The following is a 25,517-nucleotide window of genomic DNA, read 5'->3' on the forward strand; positions in this document are numbered from 1 at the left end:
ATGAGGAGCACGTGTCTCGGTCTGGACATGTTAAATGAGAAGCATGTATCTCTCGGTCTGGACATGTCAAATGAGAAACATGTATCTCTCGGTCTGGACATGTTAAATGAGGAGCATGTGTCTCGGTCTGGACATGTTAAATGAGGAGCATGTATCTCTCGGTCTGGACATGTTAAATGAGAAGCATGTATCTCTCGGTCTGGACATGTTAAATGAGAAGCACGTGTCTCGGTCTGGACATGTTAAATGAGGAGCACGTGTCTCGGTCTGGACATGTTAAATGAGAAGCATGTATCTCTCGGTCTGGACATGTTAAATGAGAAGCATATATCTCTCGGTCTGGACATGTTAAATAAGGAGCACGTGTCTCGGTCTGGACATGTTAAATGAGGAGCGCGTGTCTCGGTCTGGACATGTTAAATGAGGAGCACGTGTCTCGGTCTGGACATGTTAAATGAGGAGCGCGTGTCTTGGTCTGGACATGTTAAATGAGGAGCGCGTGTCTCGGTCTGGACATGTTAAATGAGGAGCACGTGTCTCGGTCTGGACATGTTAAATGAGGAGCGCGTGTCTCGGTCTGGACATGTTAAATGAGGAGCGCGTGTCTTGGTCTGGACATGTTAAATGAGGAGCGCGTGTCTCGGTCTGGACATGTTAAATGAGGAGCATGTGTCTCGGTCTGGACATGTTAAATGAGGAGCGCGTGTCTCGGTCTGGACATGTTAAATGAGGAGCACGTGTCTCGGTCTGGACATGTTAAATGAGGAGCACGTGTCTCGGTCTGGACATGTTAAATGAGGAGCGCGTGTCTCGGTCTGGACATGTTAAATGAGGAGTGCGTGTCTCGGTCTGGACATGTTAAATGAGGAGCGCGTGTCTCGGTCTGGACATGTTAAATGAGGAGCGCTGAGGAGTGCGTGTCTCGGTCTGGACATGTTTAATGAGGAGCATGTGTCTCGGTCTGGACATGTTAAATGAGGAGCACGTATCTCTCGGTCTGGACATGTTAAATGAGGAGCATGTGTCTCGGTCTGGACATGTTAAATGAGGAGCACGTATCTCGGTCTGGACATGTTAAATGAGGAGCACGTATCTCTCGGTCTGGACATGTTTAATGAGGAACATGTGTCTCGGTCTGGACATGTTAAATGAGGAGCATGTGTCTCGGTCTGGACATGTTAAATGAGGAGCACGTATCTCTCGGTCTGGACATGTTAAATGAGGAGCATGTGTCTCGGTCTGGACATGTTAAATGAGGAGCATGTATCTCTCGGTCTGGACATGTTAAATGAGGAGCATGTGTCTCGGTCTGGACATGTTAAATGAGGAGCATGTGTCTCGGTCTGGACATGTTAAATGAGGAGCACGTATCTCTCGTCTGGACATGTTTAATGAGGAGCATCTCGGTCTGGACATGTTAAATGAGGAGCATGTATCTCTCGGTCTGGACATGTTAAATGAGGAGCATGTGTCTCGGTCTGGACATGTTAAATGAGGAGCATGTGTCTCGGTCTGGACATGTTAAATGAGGAGCACGTATCTCTCGGTCTGGACATGTTAAATGAGGAGCATGTGTCTCGGTCTGGACATGTTAAATGAGGAGCATGTGTCTCGGTCTGGACATGTTAAATGAGGAGCACGTATCTCTCGGTCTGGACATGTTAAATGAGGAGCATGTGTCTCTCTGGACATGTTAAATGAGGAGCATGTGTCTCGGTCTGGACATGTTAAATGAGGTATCTCTCGGTCTGGACATGTTTAATGAGGAGCATGTGTCTCGGTCTGGACATGTTAAATGAGGAGCATGTGTCTCGGTCTGGACATGTTAAATGAGGAGCACGTGTCTCGGTCTGGACATGTTAAATGAGGAGCATGTGTCTCGGTCTGGACATGTTAAATGAGGAGCATGTATCTCTCGGTCTGGACATGTTAAATGAGGAGCATGTGTCTCGGTCTGGACATGTTAAATGAGGAGCATGTGTCTCGGTCTGGACATGTTAAATGAGGAGCATGTGTCTCGGTCTGGACATGTTAAATGAGGAGCATGTGTCTCGGTCTGGACATGTTAAATGAGGAGCATGTATCTCTCGGTCTGGACATGTTAAATGAGGAGCATGTGTCTCGTCTGGACATGTTAAATGAGGAGCATGTGTCTCGGTCTGGACATGTTAAATGAGGAGCACGTGTCTCGGTCTGGACATGTTAAATGAGGAGCGCATGTCTCAGTCTGGACATGTTAAATGAGGAGCGCATGTCTCGGTCTGGACATGTTAAATGAGGAGCGCGTGTCTCGGTCTGGACATGTTAAATGAGGAGCGCATGTCTCGGTCTGGACATGTTAAATGAGGAGCATGTGTCTCGGTCTGGACATGTTAAATGAGGAGCATGTGTCTCGGTCTGGACATGTTAAATGAGGAGCATGTGTCTCGGTCTGGACATGTTAAATGAGGAGCACGTGTCTCGGTCTGGACATGTTAAATGAGGAGCGCGTGTCTCGGTCTGGACATGTTAAATGAGGAGCATGTGTCTCGGTCTGGACATGTTAAATGAGGAGCGCGTGTCTCGGTCTGGACATGTTAAATGAGGAGCACGTATCTCTCGGTCTGGACATGTTAAATGAGGAGCACGTATCTCTCGGTCTGGACATGTTAAATGAGGAGCGCGTGTCTCGGTCTGGACATGTTAAATGAGGAGCACGTATCTCTCGGTCTGGACATGTTAAATGAGGAGCGCGTGTCTCGGTCTGGACATGTTAAATGAGGAGCATGTGTCTCGGTCTGGACATGTTAAATGAGAAGCACGTGTCTCGGTCTGGACATGTTAAATGAGAAGCACGTGTCTCGGTCTGGACATGTTAAATGAGGAGCACGTGTCTCGGTCTGGACATGTTAAATGAGGAGCATGTATCTCTCGGTCTGGACATGTCAAATGAGAAACATGTATCTCTCGGTCTGGACATGTTAAATGAGGAGCATGTGTCTCGGTCTGGACATGTTAAATGAGGAGCATGTATCTCTCGGTCTGGACATGTTAAATGAGAAGCATGTATCTCTCGGTCTGGACATGTTAAATGAGAAGCACGTGTCTCGGTCTGGACATGTTAAATGAGGAGCACGTGTCTCGGTCTGGACATGTTAAATGAGAAGCATGTATCTCTCGGTCTGGACATGTTAAATGAGAAGCATATATCTCGGTCTGGACATGTTAAATGAGGAGCACGTGTCTCGGTCTGGACATGTTAAATGAGGAGCGCGTGTCTCGGTCTGGACATGTTAAATGAGGAGCGCGTGTCTCGGTCTGGACATGTTAAATGAGGAGCGCGTGTCTTGGTCTGGACATGTTAAATGAGGAGCGCGTGTCTCGGTCTGGACATGTTAAATGAGGAGCACGTGTCTCGGTCTGGACATGTTAGATGAGGAGCGCGTGTCTCGGTCTGGACATGTTAAATGAGGAGCGCGTGTCTTGGTCTGGACATGTTAAATGAGGAGCGCGTGTCTCGGTCTGGACATGTTAAATGAGGAGCATGTGTCTCGGTCTGGACATGTTAAATGAGGAGCGCGTGTCTCGGTCTGGACATGTTAAATGAGGAGCACGTGTCTCGGTCTGGACATGTTAAATGAGGAGCACGTGTCTCGGTCTGGACATGTTAAATGAGGAGCGCGTGTCTTGGTCTGGACATGTTAAATGAGGAGTGCGTGTCTCGGTCTGGACATGTTAAATGAGGAGCGCGTGTCTCGGTCTGGACATGTTAAATGAGGAGCGCTGAGGAGTGCGTGTCTCGGTCTGGACATGTTTAATGAGGAGCATGTGTCTCGGTCTGGACATGTTAAATGAGGAGCACGTATCTCTCGGTCTGGACATGTTAAATGAGGAGCATGTGTCTCGGTCTGGACATGTTAAATGAGGAGCACGTATCTCGGTCTGGACATGTTAAATGAGGAGCACGTATCTCTCGGTCTGGACATGTTTAATGAGGAACATGTGTCTCGGTCTGGACATGTTAAATGAGGAGCATGTGTCTCGGTCTGGACATGTTAAATGAGGAGCACGTATCTCTCGGTCTGGACATGTTAAATGAGGAGCATGTGTCTCGGTCTGGACATGTTAAATGAGGAGCATGTATCTCTCGGTCTGGACATGTTAAATGAGGAGCATGTGTCTCGGTCTGGACATGTTAAATGAGGAGCATGTGTCTCGGTCTGGACATGTTAAATGAGGAGCACGTATCTCTCGGTCTGGACATGTTTAATGAGGAGCATGTGTCTCGGTCTGGACATGTTAAATGAGGAGCATGTGTCTCGGTCTGGACATGTTAAATGAGGAGCACGTATCTCTCGGTCTGGACATGTTTAATGAGGAGCATGTGTCTCGGTCTGGACATGTTAAATGAGGAGCACGTATCTCTCGGTCTGGACATGTTAAATGAGGAGCATGTGTCTCGGTCTGGACATGTTAAATGAGGAGCATGTGTCTCGGTCTGGACATGTTAAATGAGGAGCACGTATCTCTCGGTCTGGACATGTTAAATGAGGAGCATGTGTCTCGGTCTGGACATGTTAAATGAGGAGCATGTGTCTCGGTCTGGACATGTTAAATGAGGAGCACGTATCTCTCGGTCTGGACATGTTTAATGAGGAGCATGTGTCTCGGTCTGGACATGTTAAATGAGGAGCATGTGTCTCGGTCTGGACATGTTAAATGAGGAGCACGTATCTCTCGGTCTGGACATGTTTAATGAGGAGCATGTGTCTCGGTCTGGACATGTTAAATGAGGAGCATGTGTCTCGGTCTGGACATGTTAAATGAGGAGCATGTGTCTCGTCTGGACATGTTAAATGAGGAGCATGTGTCTCGGTCTGGACATGTTAAATGAGGAGCATGTGTCTCGGTCTGGACATGTTAAATGAGGAGCATGTGTCTCGGTCTGGACATGTTAAATGAGGAGCATGTATCTCTCGGTCTGGACATGTTAAATGAGGAGCATGTGTCTCGGTCTGGACATGTTAAATGAGGAGCATGTGTCTCGGTCTGGACATGTTAAATGAGGAGCATGTGTCTCGGTCTGGACATGTTAAATGAGGAGCGCATGTCTCAGTCTGGACATGTTAAATGAGGAGCGCATGTCTCGGTCTGGACATGTTAAATGAGGAGCACGTGTGTCTCGGTCTGGACATGTTAAATGAGGAGCGCATGTCTCGGTCTGGACATGTTAAATGAGGAGCATGTGTCTCGGTCTGGACATGTTAAATGAGGAGCATGTGTCTCGGTCTGGACATGTTAAATGAGGAGCATGTGTCTCGGTCTGGACATGTTAAATGAGGAGCACGTGTCTCGGTCTGGACATGTTAAATGAGGAGCACGTGTCTCGGTCTGGACATGTTAAATGAGGAGCATGTGTCTCGGTCTGGACATGTTTAATGAGGAGCATGTGTCTCGGTCTGGACATGTTAAATGAGGAGCATGTGTCTCGGTCTGGACATGTTAAATGAGGAGCATGTGTCTCGTCTGGACATGTTAAATGAGGAGCATGTGTCTCGGTCTGGACATGTTAAATGAGGAGCACGTGTCTCGGTCTGGACATGTTAAATGAGGAGCGCATGTCTCAGTCTGGACATGTTAAATGAGGAGCGCGTGTCTCGGTCTGGACATGTTAAATGAGGAGCGCGTGTCTCGGTCTGGACATGTTAAATGAGGAGCGCATGTCTCGGTCTGGACATGTTAAATGAGGAGCATGTGTGTCTCGGTTTCTCCTCTCCGTTTGGCTTTTGCCATTTTCAGACGCCTCAAGGGAACTGACCACAACTCTCTCAAATCTCAGCCCCTTACACACACTTGTCCCGAGACCAGAGGGGTAAAGTGGCCGCCACCACATACCCTCCTCTACACACACACACACACACACACACACACACACACACACACACACACACACACACACACACACACACACACACACACACACACACACACTCGATCAGAGGGGTGAATTGGACACTGGAGAGGCGATAGTGCCAGTGTTTGGTGAATACCTGTCACAGCAGTACACAAACGGCCATCTTTCCCCCGTGCCACAAGCACACACTCCAGCTCAAGGCACTCCATTGAGCACTAGCAACATGAGACCTAGCCAGCAGCAATCTATCCCCCTTTCTCTTTGGCATGGCTCATTTGCTAAAGTACGTTAATACTCCAACCCCTCAAGCTCATTGTTGGTGCCCCTGCTCTGCACTTGCACTGTTCTGAAATGAGTCATAAAGGAAAATGTTTTCTCTTATTTATCCACATCTCGGATAGTTGGAAAATGACGTGCGTCACATCATACACGTTGTATGGTTGGGATGTGAAGTAGACGCCCTTAATTTAAGCAACAAAGCCCGAGGGGGTGTGGTATTTTGACCATTATAGACTGGGTGATTTGAGCCCTGACTGCTGATTGGCTAAAAGCCATGGAATATCAGACCGTATACCACGGGTATGACTAAACATTTATTTTTACTTTTATAATTACGTTGGTAACCCGTTTATAATAGCAATAAGGCACCTCTGGGGTTTGTGGTATATAGCCAATATACCAAGGCCTAAGGGCTGTATCCAGGCACTCAGTGTTGCGTTGTGCTTAAGTACAGCCCTTAGCTATATTGGCCATATACCACAAATGATAATATTATAATATTGTTATTATAAACTGGTTACCAACATAAATGTAACAGTAAACGGGTATTTCTGTGTCATACCCATGGTATAGTTAAGTGATAGTGCCCGAGAAGCCGGTCTTTGGAGGATATATTCGTAGAGGGCCGGCAAACTGCTAATATATCCTCCAAACACCAGCTTCGAGGGCATTATCACTTTTATACAACTGGTTACCAACATACTCAAATAATGATTGACATATTTTTATCAACGTTATTTTGATGAATTTATTCATACTATTTCATCCTTCCACAAGAAATAGTCCCGAAACAAATCTAGTATTGCTAACCAAGCCAGCTGGTCGTTCATTCTATTGATTCGGTTGCCAGAGACGCAACCAGTCATTCAGTCTTTTTGTTCTTTATCTATGTAAGCAATCCAGTCTTTCGTTCTAAATGTTCCATTGCCATACACTCGGGGCTCCGGTTGTGATTCAGCCTGGAATCGAACCAGGATCTGTAGTGACGCCTCTAGCACTGAGATGCAGTGCCTTAGACCGCTGCACCACTCGGGAGCCCATTGATGAGACAGGCTGATGGAACAGACTAAATAGGCATTTTAACGTCGTAGATTTAGCTGTGGAACAGACACTGGCTGGAATGTACTTTTAACCAGTCAGCATTCAGGATTAGACCCAGCCCAGGCTGATATACTGTACACATGGCTGAAATGCTGTTCGAGCCAATCAGCATTTTTTTTTTAAATGTATTTTTTATTTTTTACCTTTATTTAACCAGGCATGTCAGTTAAGAACACATTCTTATTTTCAATGACGGCCTGGGAACAGTGGGTTAACTGCCTGTTCAGGGGCAGAACGACAGATTTGTACCTTGTCAGCTCGGGGGTTTGAACTCACAACCTTCCGGTTACTAGTCCAACGCTCTAACCATATATATATGCCATTTAGCAGACGCTTTTATCCAAAGCGACTTACAGTCATGTGTGCATACATTCTACGTATGGGTGGTCCCGGGAATCGAACCCACTACCCTGGCGTTACAAGCGCCATGCTCTACCAACTGAGCTACAGAAGGACCACTAACCACTAGGCTACGCTGCCGCAGGACCCCAACTATCTGGTTTATAATATTCAGTAGATCACTGATGGGACCCAGGGGAAGATTGAAATCACTGGTCATTTGAAAAGGTTAACATTAGATGGATTATGTTAGCATGTGTGTATTTACCAGTACATTACATTCTCAGTATGTTTCACTCAGCCCTGATTCTACAGTAGCTCAACTGAGGTCCTAACTCTCATTTTCCTTTTAGGGGTAGTGTGCCACAGCCGCACGCTCTTTCACTCCTTCCCCAATTGTATTCCCTCTTTACTTCACATCTCCCTCATTTTACTCAGCCACGTGCCAGTCCTGGGCTGTTACACTCAACCTGGGGCAATGGGCTGAGGCAGCTGTTGCAGCTGTTGCCATGGTTACTGAGTTCTCTTGCATTTGGGCACATAAGATCACATTTGTATCAAGCAGAGACATGAGAGAGACAAGCATACTGGAGACATCACACACACACCAGGGTTTCCATTAGTCTGCAATTCCCCCCCATTTTAAATAAAACGACCAGTGAAGACAAAAAATCCCATTGCAAAATACGTTTTTATTAATTGATGGAAATGACATTTGACAGTCATGCTTATCTGTCTATGGGTTCATTTTCAATTTTAATGTAATTCAATTGGCCTGTGTATATTTTCCTTAGTCAATATGTATCTTATTTATCCAGCACAATTATGCACAGCATACAGAGCCTATTTTAAGTGGGATTTCTCCTGCAGCTCCTCAGTTGGTTTCTGCTGTAGTAAAATGTGCTTTTATAAGCCCATTCATTGTGAAACCATTCTAAAGGCAAACGCATGTCCAGAAAGGTTTTGGTGCACGATTTGAAGAGTTACTATATTTATTTCTCAGCTGGTAATTTAAGGTGCTCCTCCGATTCACCATTCAGATGCAGGCAACAGGCTATCAGCGCGTCATCCACCACTTTACAATGGAAGCTGAAGGCACTATGCATTTTGAAAATATACTTAATTGTTCGAAACCTGAGTGTTGTATTTCATATTGTGATGCATATTTGACCCCTTGCTTTAAAGTAGTCTATAGGCAAAATCCCACCATGGAAACGTGGAGGCAATTATTTTATAAAGAATTCAAAGGCGGCGTTTGGGTTTCAAGTTTGGGGAAGCTTACAATTTATCCTACCATTCTGCGAGCCAGTTATGATTTTCATATGATAATTTTCGTGGAACAGTTTCATTTTAATAATAACTTTAATTTCTCAAAATTATTGTCACCTGGTTAATCATAAAAATGTGAATTAAGATGACAAAAATCTCAAATTTAAAGGTCAACTAATGTGAGATCACCAACCTCTGCCATATGGACACATTGATACACCGTGATCCATTGGCAGCTAAAGAAGTTAGTGCATGGAACTCATAGCCTATAGACCAATGCAGCAGTAGGCCTATTGGTGACATACTTTTATATATAGTTTATGTGGACACCCCTTGAACCTAGTGGATTTGGCTATTTCAGCCGCACCCATTGCTGACAGGTGTTTAAAATCGAGCACACAGCCATGCAATCTCCATAGACAAACTTTGGCAGTAGAATGGCCTTACTGAAGATCTCAGTGACTTTCATTGTGGCACCGTAATAGGATGCCACCTTTCCAATAAGTCAGTTCATCAAATTGTTGCCCTGCTAGAGCTGCCATGGTCAACTGTAAGTGCAGTTATTGTGAAGTGAAAACGTCTAGGAGCAACAACGGCTCAGCCGGGAAGCGGTAGGCCACACAAGCTCACAGAACAGGACCACCGGGTGCTAAAGCACACAGCGTGTAAAAATTGTCTGTCCTCGGTTGCAACAGTCACTAACGAGTTCCAAACTGAATCTGGAAGCAACATCAGCACAAGAACTGTTCGGCAGGAGCTTCATGAAATGGGTTTCCATAGCCGAGCAGCCGCACACAAGCCTTGCGCAATGCCAAGCGTCAGCTGGAGTGGTGTAAAGCTCTCCGCCATTGGACTCTGGGGCAGTGGAAACACATTCCCTGGAGTGATGAATCACGCTTCACCATCTGGCAGTCCGAAGGACGAATCTGGGTTTGGCGGATGCCTGGAGTACACTACCTGCCCCAATTCATAGTGCCAACTTTAAAGTTTTGTGGAGGAGGAATAATGGTCTGGGGCTGTTTATCATGATTCGGGCTAGGCCCCTTGATTCCAGTGAAGGGAAATCTTAACACTACAGTATACAATGTAAGTGAGTGCATGGAACCCTTAATTCTAGATGATTCTGTGCTTCCAACTTTGTGGCAACAGTTTGGAGAAGGCCCTGTCCTGTTTCAGAATGGAAATACCCCCGTGCACAAAGCGAGGTCCATACAGAAATGGTTTGTCGAGATCGGTGTGGAAGAACTTGACTGGCCTGCACAGAGCCCTGACCTCAACCCCATTGAAAACCTTTGGGATGAGTTGGAACACCAACTGTGTCATGCCTAATCACCCAAAATCAGTGCCCGACTTCACTAACGCAGCAATGTTCCATGCTCCAACATCTATTGGAAAGCCTTCCCAGAGGAGTGGAGGCTGTTAAAGCAGCAAAGGGGAACCTACTCCATATTGCCATGATTTTGGAATGAGATGTTCGACGAGCAGGTGTCTACATACTTTTGGTCATATAGTGTATGTAATGGGGAGTTGATTAAAAAAAATACAAAAAAGGGAAAATAATTCACACAATGAAACAATGAATGTGCTAAGTTTGGCGGGAGACAGCTGAGCAATTCTGGAGAGACTCATCTATATCTTCGCCACACACCCTTCCCTTTCTTGTCTCAATGTTTAAAATTATAGTCCTACTCAAGACATCTTCACACATATTTTAGATGTTCTCACTGACAGCTGCAACTCAATAATGTGTTATGCACCCAATGCATCTGGGTCCGGTACATTTCTCAAATGGCTGGTAAATTCAAATCTTCCAGGTCACATTGTCCGGTATCACATTTTCCTAACGCAAACCCTGGCGCGCGCACACACAGATGTCTGCTCTGGTGGGTGGATGTGTGTGTCCATTGGTGCTTGTGTGTGTCTTACAGCATGTATGTGTGTCACAGGGCTACAACTTGGGGCCCAGAGTGTTTCCTGGTCAGATCACATGGTCAGGAATATCTGGCGGTAGTCATATTAACAGGGTCCATATCATTTGAGCCAGATCAGGGGAACAGAAACAGACGTGGTGCAGTGTTTTGATGGGATTCCATGGCTGGTTGTCGAGCAAAGGTCCAGGCTGTGTGAGTTATTCCACCCCACACTGCTCTGTTATTCCACCCTGTTATTCCACCGTGCCCAGCCTTAATTGAAACGGGATGAATAATGCATACTGTTGGAAATTTGTAATTTCATTTTCCGTTGTGGAAGCACTGCCTCCAGGGTGCGTTTCAGTGTGTGTATGTGTGCGTATCTCAGTCTCCGCGTGTGTGTGTGGGCGTCTCCGTGTGCTTGTGGTATATTATAGCCTTTCAGCCCTGGTTAAAAGTCACTGAAACCGATAACAATTTGGTAAGTGAGACGGGTAAGTGTTTTATCAAATCTATCCAGTCCCCTTTAATAGTTGTCGCTAATTAGAACATAGATGGTGAGAATGAGTGATAGTAAGGCCACTGCAGCTTGAGGCTGCAAATGTATACAAAAAAAGACATATATAACTGCCTTTTGAGTTTTTATAGAGATGTCTACGTATTAATGAGTGTGGGGGAGGGATCAAACACTTGGATGGAGAAAGAGATGAAGGCAGAAAGAGATGAAGGAAAAGAGGGTGAGCGAGAGAGAAAGGGAGCGAGAGTCGGAGAGAGGGGGATGGAGAGAGAGACTGGCCAGCTGCTGTTGAACAGCTGTGACCTGTCTGTATTTGGGAGGAGAAAGAGAAGCGTGATGTTCTACTTTTGTCATGATCCTCCAAACCCCCTTTGTTCACTGCACTGCAGACAGAATCGAGGCACTGAGAGGCCAGCTGACTGCACATTGTGTGTGTGTATGCATTGGCGTGCACGTGTGTGTGCGTGCCTGTCCGTGTGTATTTGTGGGTCGTATGTAAGATGGTGTCTGTCTTTTTTTTATCATGCGTGCAAATTTACGTGCATTTCTTTGTGTATCTGTAAGTGAACATCTGTGTGCATGAGGCCTGCCACCTGATCCTGTGTTTTAGTTTAGTGGGAGGGAAAGTAAAGCATATCCCAGTCCCAGTCTGGTTCAGCAGCAGGCCAATGAACTTGAGCCTCACACCCCGTCATGCCGCCTACCAGCCTGGTGGGACATAAGCCCCAGCCAGCCTAACCTCACCCCCATCAGACCCCTCTCTGCGTGGCACACCAACCAGCACAGGGGCACGGGCAAATATTTCATGTATTAAAACAAACACACTCACACAGACTGGTTTACAGTGCCCTCTTGGTACTAAAAGAGCTTGGAATTAGTGTGGAAATGTGTATTAAAAACATGAAGACTTTTGCATTCATCTCGCTTAATGGCTGTGCCATTAAGCCCCTACAACTCATCCAGAACGCCGCAGCCCGTCTGGTGTTCAACCTTCCCAAGTTCTCTCACGTCACCCCGCTCCTCCGCTCTCTCCACTGGCTTCCAGTTGAAGCTCGCATCTGCTACAAGACCATGGTGCTTGCCTACGGAGCTGTGAGGGGAACGGCACCTCAGTACCTCCAGGCTCTGATCAGGCCCTACACCCAAACAAGGGCACTGCGTTCATCCACCTCTGGCCTGCTCGCCTCCCTACCACTGAGGAAGTACAGTTCCCGCTCAGCCCAGTCAAAACTGTTCGCTGCTCTGGCCCCCCAATGGTGGAACAAACTCCCTCACGACGCCAGGACAGCGGAGTCAATCACCACCTTCCGGAGACACCTGAAACCCCACCTCTTTAAGGAATACCTAGGATAGGATAAGTATTCCTTCTCACCCCCCCTTTAAGATTTAGATGCACTATTGTAAAGTGACTATTCTACTGGATGTCATAAGGTGAATGCACCAATTTGCTCTGGATAAGAGCGTCTGCTAAATGACTTAAATGTAAATGTATGTAAATGCTTATTGTCAAACGAGTAGGGGAAAACATTCTAATACACTGGGAAATTCGTTTTTGTATCCGTTTTAGTAATAGTTTTTGTTTGATTGACACCCCCCACCTCCCTCTCTCTCAACCCTTCCTCCCTCTCTCTCTGTAGAAGCTGGGTGAGGCAGAGTACTGTGTGGCTCTGTTCATGTACATGCTTCTGCTGGGTTACCCTGCCGACAGGATCAGCATCCTCACCACCTACAATAGACCTCATAAGAGATGTCATCAACCAGCGCTGTGCTGGGAACCTTCGTTGGACAGCCCGACAAGGTAAGGACATACACCACTATATAAACTGCACACAAGCAGAAACCCTACCCTTTGCTATCCAAAAATGATAGACGCATACCTCATCAATCTACACTTCTACACATAATACTTCATAATGAGAACGCGATAACAGATTTTTTGCAAATGTTTAAAAAAACAAATCTGAAATGTCTTATTTACGTAAGTATTCAGACCCTTTGCTATGAGACTCGAAATTGGGCTCAAGTGCATCCTGTTTCCATTGATCATCCTTGAGATGTTTTCTAACTTGATTGGACATGACCTGTGTACCTGTGTATAGGTTGACAGTGCATGGTATACACTACCAAAAATCCGGAAAATCACATTGTATGATTTTTAAGTAATTAATTTGCATTTAATTGCATGACATAAGTATTTAATCACCTACCAACCAGTAAGAATTACGGCTCTTACAGACCTGTTAGTTTTTCTTTAAGAAGCCCTCCTGTTCTCCACTCATTACCTGTATTAACTGCACCTGTTTGAACTCGTTACCTGTATAAAAGACACCTGTCCACACACTCAATCAAACAGACTCCAACCTCTCCACAATGGCCAAGACAGCTGTGTAAGGACATCAGGGATAAAATTGTAGACCTGCACAAGGCTGGGATGGGCTACAGGACAATAGGCAATCAGCTTGGTGAGAAGGCAACAACTGTCGGTGCAATTATTAGAAAATGGATGAAGTTCAAGATGACTGTCAATCACCCTCAGTCTGGGGCTCCATGCAAGATCTCACCTCGTAGGGCATCAATGATCATGAGGAAGGTGAGGGATCAGCCCAGAACTACACGGCAGGACCTGGTCAATGACCTGAAGAGAGCTGGGACCACAGTCTCAAAGAAAACCATTAGTAACACACTATGCCGTCATGGATTAAAATCCTGCAGCGCACGCAAGGTCCCCCTGCTCAAGCCAGCTCATGTCCAGGCCCGTCTGAAGTTTGCCAATGACCATCTGGATGATCCAGAGAAGGTCATATGGTCTGATGAGTCAAAAATAGAGCTTTTTGGTCTAAACTCCACTCGCCGTGTTTGGAGTATGAAGAAGGATGAGTACAACCCCAAGAACACTATCCCAACTGTGAAGCATGGTGGTGGAAACATCATTCTTTGGGGATGCTTTTCTGCAAAGGGGACAGGATGACTGCACAGTATTAAGGGGAGGATGGATGGGGCCATGTATCGCGAGATCTTGGCCAACGACCTCCTTGCCTCAGTAAGAGCATTGAAGATGGGTCGTGGCTGGGTCTTCCAGCATGACAACAACCCGAAACACACAGCAGGGCAACTAAGGAGTTGCTCCGTAAGAAGCATCTCAAGGTCATGGAGTGGCCTAGCCAGTCTCCAGACCTGAACCCAAATCTTTGGAGGGAGCTGAAAGTCCGTATTGCCCAGCGACAGCCCTGAAACCTGAAGGATCTGGAGAAGGTCTGTATAGAGGAGTGTGCCAAAATCCCTGCTGCAGTGTGTGCAAACCTGGTCAAGAACTACAGGAAACGTATGATCTCTGTAATTGCAAACAAAGGTTTCTGTACCAAATATTAGGTTCTGCTTTTTTGATGTATCAAATAATTATGTCATGCAATATAATGCAAATTCATTACTTAAAAATCATACAATGTGATTTTCTGAAATTTTGTTTTAGATTCCGTCTCTCACAGTTGAAGTCTACCTATGATAAACGTTACAGACATCTACATGCTTTGTAAGTAGGAAAACCTGCAAAATCGGCAGTGTATCAAATACTTGTTCTCCCCACTATATATATATTTTTTTGTGCCTCAGCACAATCCTGTCTTAGAGCTCTATGGACAATTCCTTCGACCTTGGTTATTGCTCTGACATGCACTGTCAACTGTGAGACCTTAAATAGACAGGTTGTGCTTTTCCAAATCATGTCCAATCAAATGAATTGACCACAGGTGGACTCCAATCAAGTTGTAGAAACATCTCAAGGATGATCAATGGAAACAGGATGCACCCAAGCTCAATTTAGAGTCTCATAGCGAAGGGTCTGAATACTTATGTAAATAAGATATTTCTGTTTTTTATTTGTTAATACATTTGGAAAAACATTTGAAAACATGTTTTCGCTTTGTCATTATCAGGTATTGTGTGGAGATTGATTTTATTTAAATTTGATCAATGTTAGAATAAGGCTGTAATGTAACAAAATGGCTTCTGAATACTTTTATTTTTTGCACTGTACAATTACAAAAAATTGGTATTCACAGTTTGCTGCACGCATGAAACAAATATTAGACAGCAAGGCTTGATCCAGGAGGGGATTCTCTGCTGTTACCAAGTGAAGCTTGATTTTGGAAGAAGGTAACCACTTAGCTAGATAGCTTAGCTATCCAAATGCACAACTCCAGAGCATTTAGCACATTTAGACAGTTATGTAATAGTTCTAAGCTATCTAGCTCACAAACATTTAACTCGATCACCTGGCTCGTAAGTCACTCAATGTTGTGCAGCACAAGGTTCAGGTCTTCTCTGCTTGTAAACAAACACCATGTGACTGGGGACAACCGGTAAACTTCATAATGAAACAATACTAGTCCAGTGAAATCAAGAACGCAGTCCTCTATCTCCTAACATATTTCACAAGATGACTGCAGGTATTTACTTAAAAAGTAGGCACAAATATTCAAATAGTTTTGACGGTATTGAAAAAACATCCCGTGGTTATTTCCAGATACCCCGATATGCGGTATATTGTCCAAGCCTACTTCTCCGCCTCTTCAACAAAGTTTGAAGGTAGACACACACACACTCGCACCTCCAAATTTTCACAACCTGTCAGGGTCAGGTGGCTTCTCAGCTCCCAATAACAAAACACCTATTTGCTGTTATGTTTACTCTTCAGCTGTACTTGACTTTAACACCCTCCACATGCACTTCACACTCTGTTAGCTTTTATCACCAAGTCCCTCTGCAACCTGTAGTCCTTAACTATCCGCTGTGAGCATCACAGCACGCTCTCGCCCTGTCTCACTCTCTCTTTCTCTCGCTCTCCTCTCTCTCTAAAATTCAAAGGCGCTTTATTGGCATGGGAAACGTATGTTTACTTTGCCAAAGCAAGTGAAATACAAACAAAAGTTAAATAAGCAATCAGAAATGTAAAAAATAAGCATAAAAAATGTATAGACATCTCAAATCTATTTACAGTAGTGTAACATTGTGTAACTAGGTATTGTGTGAATGGCAATGGAAGATAAACAGATACATTTGGGTTGTATTTACAAAGGTTTTTATGTTACACCGTGCCCTTTTCTGTCTCGCTCTCTCTGGCTCTTTCTCGCTCTCTCTGGCTCTCTCGCTATCTCTGGCTCTTTCTCACTCTCTCTGGCTCTTTCTCGCTCTCTCTGGCTCTCTCGCTATCTCTGGCTCTTTCTCACTCTCTCTGGCTCTTTCTCGCTCTCTCTGGCTCTTTCTCGCTCTCTCTGGCTCTTTCTCGCTCTCTCTGGCTCTCTCTCGCTCTCTCTGGCTCTTTCTCGCTCTCTCTGGCTCTTTCTCGCTCTCTCTGGCTCTTTCTCACTCTCTCTGGCTCTCTCGCTCTCTCTGGCTCTTCCTCGCTCTCTCTGGCTCTCTCGCTCTCTCTGGCTCTTCCTCGCTCTCTCTGGCTCTCTCGCTCTCTCTGGCTCTTTCTCGCTCTCTCTGGCTCTTTCTCTCTCTCTGGCTCTTTCTCGCTCTCTCTGGCTCTTTCTCGCTCTCTCTGGCTCTTTCTCGCTCTCTCTGGCTCTGTCTCGCTCTCTCTGGCTCTGTCTCGCTCTGGCTCTGTCTCTCTCTGGCTCTGTCTCGCTCTGGCTCTGTCTCTCTCTCTGGCTCTCTCTCGCTCTCTCTGGCTCTTTCTCGCTCTCTCTGGCTCTCTCTCGCTCTCTCTGGCTCTTTCTCGCTCTCTCTGGCTCTCTCTGGCTCTCTCTGGCTCTTTCTCGCTCTCTCTGGCTCTTTCTCGCTCTCTCTGGCTCTTTCTGGCTCTTTCTGGCTCTTTCTGGCTCTCTCTCGCTCTCTCTGGCTCTCTCTCGCTCTCTCTGGCTCTCTCTGGCTCTCTCTGGCTCTGTCTCGCTCTCTCTGGCTCTGTCTCGCTCTCTCTGGCTCTGTCTCGCTCTCTGGCTCTCTCTCTCTCTGGCTCTTTCTCGCTCTCTCTGGCTCTTTCTCTCTGGCTCTTTCTCGTCTCTCTGGCTCTGTCTGGCTCTGGCTCTGTCTCGCTCTCTCTAGCTCTGTCTCGCTCTCTCTAGCTCTGTCTCGCTCCCTCTGGCTCTCTCCCTCTCTCTGGCTCTCTGGCCCTGTCTCTCTCTCTCTGGCTCTGTCTCTCTCTCTCTCTGGCTCTGTCTCGCTCTCTCTCTAGCTCTGTCTCGCTCTCTCTGGCTCTCTCTGGCTCTGTCTCTCTCTCTGGCTCTGGCTCTGTCTCGCTCTCTCTCTGGCTCTCTTGCTCTTTCTCACTCTCTCTGTGGCTTCTACGCAGTTAAATCTTTCCTCTAAGCTATAAAATGGCCACCAGCCCATCAGTTCGGCGATATGGCCTAAAAATCATATTTCCATTTTTTTCAAAGTGATGGGCGATTCACGATATACAGTACCAGTCAAAAGTTTGGACACACCTACTCATTCAAGGGTTTTTCTTTATTTTGCTATTTTCTGTAGTGTAGAATAATAGTGAAGGCATCAAAACTATGACATAACATATATGGAATCATGTAGTAACCAAAAATCTGTTTAACAAATCTAAATATATTTTGTATTTGAGATTCTTCAAAGTAGCCACCCTTTGCCTCGATTACATCTTTGCACACTCTTGGCACTCAACCAGCTTCACCTGGAATGCTTTTCCAACTGTCTTGAAGGAGTTTCCACATATGCTGAGCACTTGCTGGCTGTGCTCAGCATATAAGCCTTCCAGTGTCGGGTTCAACTAGGGGTCATGATAAGGGTTGTGTCAAGGTGTGTATAAAGGCGAAGTCAGGTGCAGGAGAGTGTCACGTCCTGACCTTAGTTCCTTTTTTTATGTCTCTATTTTAGGTTGGTCAGGGCGTGAGTTGGGACGGGCATTCTATGTTTTGTTCTATGTTTGTATTTCTTTGTGTATGTCCTGGTATGGTTCCCAATCAGAGGCAGCTGTCAATCGTTGTCTCTGATTGAGAGCCATACTTAGGCAGCCCGGTTTCACCCTTGAGTTGTGGGTAGTTGTTTTCTGTTTTGTGTGTATCACCTGACAGAACTGTTTTCGTTATTCCTCGTTGTTATTTTGTTTCGTGTTCAGTTTTGATTAAATTTACAACATGAACACTTACCACACTGCACCTTGGTCCTCTCCTTCTTCCACCAACGAAAACCGTTACAGAGAGCAGAGTGTGATAAATAAAGCGCACTTTATTATAGTTCCAAACCGGGAGTACAACAAAACAAACGCGCTCAAAAACATAAAGTAAAGCGCTAAAGAACGTCACTTGACATGAAAACAATTACACACACAACACAAATTAGCATTATGATATTATCTTTAATTAAATCATTCAAAAAACATTATTAATGCAATTGCAAACAGAAGTTGACAACAGGAACATAACGCGTGTTTCCGAGTAAGATCTGCAGTTAAGCCCCAAGTTATTTATTAAACCCGAAGTCCAGCTCTGGTGATGTCACTGCCTACGCCATTATCTTTTACTCATGAGACCAAAACCATCCCTACTCTACACTAAAACTATTGTTTATATAGCTATCTAAAAGCTTAGCAGTAAATGTCCAAGTTGATTTATAGTGGAATGTCTGACTATTCTCTTATCTCTTACACTCACCTGCAGAGTTCTGTCTTCACAGTCACATATTTCTCAGTGGGGTCTCTTTATAAGAGGCAAAGAGACCAGAAAATAACCGTGGAACAATACTAAACCTTTATAATGAATATATATTGTTAATCTGTAGTCTAGGACCATATAAATGTTTGGAGGGTGGGGTCTTATAACCCCTCCCCTTCTATTAATACAACATAAGCATAATCATTTATTATAATACATCAAACATTTGGTACAGTCCCTATCATGACCCGAGGGGAGCCCCCTTCACTGGCCCACGGTGTCCAGCGAATTCTCTCTTCTCTCTGCATCTCTATCAGTGTAGGCTAGCTCTGTGACTCTCTGGTGCTATCTCTCAGTCTTTAGCACTATTACTGGGAGCTCAACCCTTCCAGCTTTTCCTTATTTTTTCATTCTCTCCTTCTCTCTCTCTCATTAGGTGTGTCTCTCAGATGGAGAGCTGACCTCTCTGGAGTGACAAACTGCAGGGAGGGGAGAGAGAGAATAATAGAGGAAGGAGAAATGAAATAATGACTGTCTATGGGGAAACTGCTGAGCCGCTGGAAAGGTCAAGCCGGCAGGTCTGCGTTTTGGCCAGAGTGAGAGTGTTGACATGTCATAATGGCTAAAACGCACCAAATGTCACCAGCAGCCCTCCAGTTCAGTCCATTGTCTAATTAGACACACAGTACTTAAGCTACATAGGGTGTCAGGTAGCCTATCGGTGAAGAGCGTTGGTGTCGTTGGAAGTAGACCAAAGTGCAGTGTTATGAGCATATATTTTATTTTAAAATGTCGTCAACAACCGTGAAGCTTACAGGGCTAAATGCCACAAACAAAGTTAACTACCCACAATGAAAGGAGGGAAAAGGGCTACCTAAGTATGATTCCCAATCAGAGACAACGATAGACAGCTGTCCCTGATTGAGAAGCATACCCGGCCAAAATATAGAAATAAAGAAACATAGAAAACAAAAAATAGAATGCCCACCCACATCACACCCTGGCCTAACCAAATAGAGAAATAAAACGGCTCTCTAAGGTCAGGGCGTGACAGTTGGGCCAGTAACCTAAAGGGCGCTGATTCTAATCCCCAAGCCGGCAAGGTGGAAAAGTCTGCCGTTCTGCTCTTGAGCAAGGCAGTTAACCCCCAACAACAACAGCCCTCCGCACCTCTCTGATTGAGGGGTTGGGTTAAATGCGAAAGACACATTTCGGTTGAATGCATTCAGTTGTGCAACTGACTAGGTGTCCCCTTTCCCTACTTCGTACCAACTAGACTAAATAAACCCAGGACACCAGGGAAAGTCAGTCACATCCACACCTCCGGGTCCTGCATTCCCTTTTCTGCTTTTCCTTTCTCCCTGATAGATCATTGATATACACTCTGTGGCCAGTTTATTAGGTACACCCATCTAGTATCAGGGCATGGTGTGGCATTCAAACATGGCTCAATTGGTATCAAGGGACCTAACGTGGGTCAGGGAAACATTCCCCACACCATTACGCCACCGCCACCAGCCTGTACAGTTGACACCAGGCAGGATGGGGCCATGGACTAATGCTGCTTAGTGCTTAGGCCAAAAAAACCTGCCTCTGACGCAACAGGAACTGGGTTTTGTAGGACCAGGTGATGTTTTTCCACTCCTCAGTTGTCCAGTGTTGGTGATCGCGTGCCCACTGGAGCCACTTCTTCTTGTTTTTAACTGATAGGAGTAGAACCCAGTGAGGTCGTCTGCTGCAATAGCCCATCTGTGACAAGGACCGAAGAGTTGTGCATTCCTAGATGCCGTTCTGCACAACGCTGTTGTACTGCGCCGTTATTTCCCTGTTTGTGGCCTGCCTGTTAGCTTGCACCATTCTTGCCATTTACCTTCAACCTCTTATCAACAAGCTGTTTTCATCCAAACGACTGCCGCTGACTGGATGTTTTTGTTTGTAGACCATTCTCTGTAAACCCTAGACACTGTTGTGCGTGAACCCCAGGAGACTGCCGTTTCTGAGATACTGTTACTATGCATTTTTAAGAAGGTGTTTTTGTAGTTAATGTGCAAATTATAAGTGTTGTTGGTGGTCTATCTTTAGAATGTAGACCAATCAATGTTTTTATAAACACAGAAGTAATTTGCTACATTTAACCTACTACTTTAACTGAGTTAAGGGGTCATTTGATTAATGCACACAATCACATTCATGCAAACTGGATTTAGAGCGATGACACGCATGCGTGCACACACATACACAAGCAGGTCAGGGCTAAATTAGATTGACATTGATAGAATCCGTAGCCAAAGCAATAAGGTTAATCAGTCTTCACCAAGTTGGTATTCACTGCAACGCAGTGGTGTCACGGAGGACTGAAGCGAGAGAGAGAATTATGAAGGGAGGGGGGTACAGCGACAGAGGGGATGGAAATCAATCTCTCTTTCTTTCCCATTTCCTGAGAACAGTGGTAGGACAGTCAATACAACATGAAATCAAAAGGAACCCTGCGACACACCGGGACACTTTTATAGATTGACTCAATGGCTTACTCATAGTCTGGAAGATAGTGTCCCCCACAAAATATTTGCATTCCCTACCACTGCCACCCTCTACTGGGTCGCCGACCTCTCACGACCCCTGCATAGCCCTGGGAACCCACTCAACACAGTGAAAGATCAGACAGTAAGCTGTTAGGTTCTAATTCTCAGAGTAAAAAACTCAACAAAGATCTCCACCCGTCTCCCCTAACACATTCCAGACCCATCTGGCTCCTACAGATAACCATTAAATTCTGATGTAAAAACAAGTCTCTTTCACTCCTTATATACTATACTGCTGAGTATAACAATGTTCCAAGTTGAACCCAGAATCTAACAAAGGCATGCTGTCTTCAGGAGCTACCTACAGACTCATAAGTAAGAGGGAGAGAGCAGAGATACAGCAATGCATATTTCAATCAGGTGACCATCGCTGAGCTCCAGTATGACAGTGATATAACGGGGAAAAAGAAGAGCATGTGTGTGAGTGAGTGGGCGATCGGGCGTGTGCGTACACACTACAGCAGATCCCACTGCCCATAGATGTGTGCCTGCCATGAAGTCCTGACCTCTGCAACTCCCTCCCTGGAAGATTTCACATAAATAACTTAACACAATGCAAAATGCTAAGCCCCAGGGCTCTATAGAACCCTCTCTCTCTCATTCTCTAAAAATAAAAGGCTTCTGCCGTGTTTTGCTCTGGAAAATAAGGTGAAACATTTTGGCTGAAATTGCACAGCATATTTGCCCCTTCAGTTTCCACTAGGCTATGCCATTGGGTGGGTGCATTTGAGGTGTGTTTGCCTGCGTATGTCAGGGATGGGTGTTGGCTGTTGTGGGTTAGTAGTAGGCCACTACGGGGGCGAGAGGTCCTGAGAGCGATTGGCCATAGTGTCTGAACAGACAGCTCTGGACATCTCACGTTGTTGTAAAAGCAACATATTGTTGCTTCTGATGCTGCACCTGTTCTATATAGCAGCAGGGTGACCTAAATAAATATTGGTCCGCTTCCTGGTTTTTCCAACCCTCTCTACCTCCTTCCCCTGCCTTCCCTTAGCCCATAAGGCGACTTGGAGGGGGTTTGGCTTGTGGTACTCAAGTCAATGAATAGTGCATTAGACCAAGGGGACTAGGCTAGATGGGATGATTTATTTAAAGCTGTCTCTATGGCGCTTCTCTTCCCTCTGGCCTATTCATCCACTCAGGAGAATGGAAGAAGCCAGTCTCTTAGTACTGGGATACATATCTGGCATGCTCCATCTCCTAGACCAGCTGTTCCCAAACTTGGGGTCGCAACCCCATGTGGGGTCGCCTGATATGAAAATGGGGTCGCGGGAGACTTTAAAAATATATTTGAGCAATGTCTTTTGTATCTCAATCATTGTAATGTGGTTAACCTTAAACATCTAAATGATGAATGTGTATCCCCATATGGAGTCATGATATGATGCACCGAGATGAACTGCCGGCAAAAGAGCTAAGCACAGAACTTGGAGATAGACTGCTGCGCCACTCGGGAGCCCTAAGGCACTGCATCTCAGTGCTTGAGGGGTCACTACAGACCCTGGTTCAATTCCAGGCTGTATCACAACCGGCCGTGATTGGGAGTCCCATAAGGCGGCGCATAATTGGCCCATCGTCGTCCGGGTTTGGCCGGGGTAGGCCGTCATTGTAAATAAGAATTTGTTGACTTGCTGACTTGCCTAGATAAATAAAGGTTAAATAAATTAAAAAAATGTAAAACAAAATATATATATACTGTGGCAGGTAACTTCGATTGTTACACTGCGTGCAAGCCTGTTTGCAAAACAATATGGAGATATGGGATTAGACCTTGACAATGTTCTGTTTCACCCAGAACATTGTCACGGTCTGGTGGTTATGGAGAGAGTGTTTTGGATAGATTTTTTGCATTGAGAGAGGAACTGTTGTCATTCATAATGGATGTAATAAAAAAAATGCCACCTTGACAGTGTAACAGACATATTTGGGTAATACAAAATCAATCTACAGATGAGTGACCAAATCAGTGGATTCAGATAGAGAAAGTATTTTAAAAGTGAAACATACCCCCTTCCCTCAGCTGTGCACTGTAAGTGTCCCACACGAGTGACGACTGCTCACCTCCAATGCTTGGAAGAGCACTTTGGGACCTACTTCCCAATCCGTTTGACTGTGATCCTGGCTGAGTTGACATGCCGGAAAGTGAAACTGAACAGCTGATCTAGCTGACGTGACCGAATGCTGCAGCCAACGCATTCACGGGTCACTACAGATGTGTTTTGGTTCATGACTCATAGGGAACACCCTGCCATCTCCCTCTGAGATTTAATGCTGCGTTCAAAACAACTGGGAACTGGGCACTCATTCAAATCTCAGACTTCCGACTTTAGTGCTTTCAAGACAACTGGCAACTGGGGAAAAAAACAAGCTCTGACTGGGATAATTCTTTTGATAGGTCATCGAACTCGGAATTCCATCTCGGGAACTCGGTCCTCTTTCTAGAGCTCCAACTTTCCGACCTGAAGATCACTGATGTCATGAATTGACCACATGTTTTTCCAAGTTCCCAGTCTTGGAAGCACGATTAAACTCATGGTACCCTTTGCCAGCTCATATGTGTGAAGCTCGATCCAGTGCTTTTGTCTGCATTAAAACCAAATATTGATCCAGGTTGGATGTGACAGCAAAGATGAGGTGCGCACTGTCGACCACGTCCCCTGACATTGAGAAACTCCGACATGACATGCATTGTGCACACCCATCTCATTAATGGTGGTGAGATAAGATGCATTATTGGTGCGTTCAAGACTACTGGAAACTCAAAAATACTAGGTCAAATCATAAAGTCAGTGATCTTCAGGTCGGAAAGTTGGAGCTCTAGAAAGAGACCCGAGTTCCCAAGTTGGAATTCCGAGTTGTATGACCTTTCAAAACGATTTTTTCCTAGTCAAAGCTCGAGTTCTCAGTTGTCTGTAGTCAGATGTCGGAGATTTACGAGTTCCCAGTTGTTTTGAACGTGGCAAATGTCAGACTAATTTGCAATTGACTGTCATAGTCCCACATTAAAGTATGTGATGATGAGTTAAGAAAATCAGAAATACTGTTAGAATGTTTTTCTAAATTGACTGCCATAGCCCCAAATAAAAAATGTATATTTACAAAGCATAGGATGAGGATGGATACTGGTATTTCAACTGAAGTCGTCACTTTAGTAGACAGCTCGACCTATTGCATACTGTATGCAACACTATTGCATAAGGTCAACAATAAAGCATCCCAAAATCAGCTCTTTTCTTCACTGCAAGGAAAATGAAGTCTTTGAAATGTGCTTCTTATAAGGGCAGGATTACCAGGAAATAAATCAACTTGCCTGACACGCGATTCCTCTGCTTCTGAAAGCCCAATCCATTTCTCTCCACTCTCCTCCATCTCTCTAAAAAAAAGCCCTAAATATAGTCTGTGTGTGTGTGGCCTGTGATGTGTGGTGGCCCTTAGTCAGTGAGGACCTGGTAAGTAGCCTGGGTACTCTAAGTAAATACCCTGGGCTGGGCCCCTCTAAGCCGTATTACACCCCCCTGCTTCTCCATGTGGCCCACCAGGATAACGGCAGGAACAACACCAAAGCCCCCTCTAAAGAGATCCACTGCCTTCTGAATTTCGAGGAAGCTCAAGAATCTCAGCTAAGTCTCACTTGTGGACGTTTTAACTAAATCCGTGTGTGTGTGTTAAACAATGTGTGCATTTGTCTCCAGGTGACGATGGTGGCTACATCATCCTCTCACTGGTCCGCACCAGGGCTGTCAGACACCTGAGTTAGGCACTTTACACACACACTAAATGGAAATACAGAACACCAAAAACAGTCTCTTTACCCCCAGAGAGCTCTTTTTAAGTATCTCTTTTTAGAGAGCCTCTTTGTGTGAATAAATGTGTACTGAAAAGGTTGCTGAAAAGTTTGTCTTTACAGACTTATCTACCCATGTCACGCATAGGGTGGATAAAGTCAACTTTTGAGGACTAGGTGGAAAATAATAACTACATATTTTTTGTTAAGTTCAGCTGCAG

At 45.3% G+C, this 25,517-nt stretch overlaps 1 pseudogene; it reads left to right on the plus strand.

Annotated features, from left to right (window-relative positions):
* LOC118369068 (RNA helicase aquarius-like) overlaps nucleotides 1-25,269 on the plus strand; it is a 74,719-nt pseudogene extending 49,450 nt beyond the window's left edge.
* Nucleotides 25,270-25,517: the final 248 nt, after the last annotated feature.

Source organism: Oncorhynchus keta, chromosome 35, assembly GCF_023373465.1.
Source record: "Oncorhynchus keta strain PuntledgeMale-10-30-2019 chromosome 35, Oket_V2, whole genome shotgun sequence".
NCBI classification, from domain to species: Eukaryota; Metazoa; Chordata; class Actinopteri; order Salmoniformes; family Salmonidae; genus Oncorhynchus; species Oncorhynchus keta.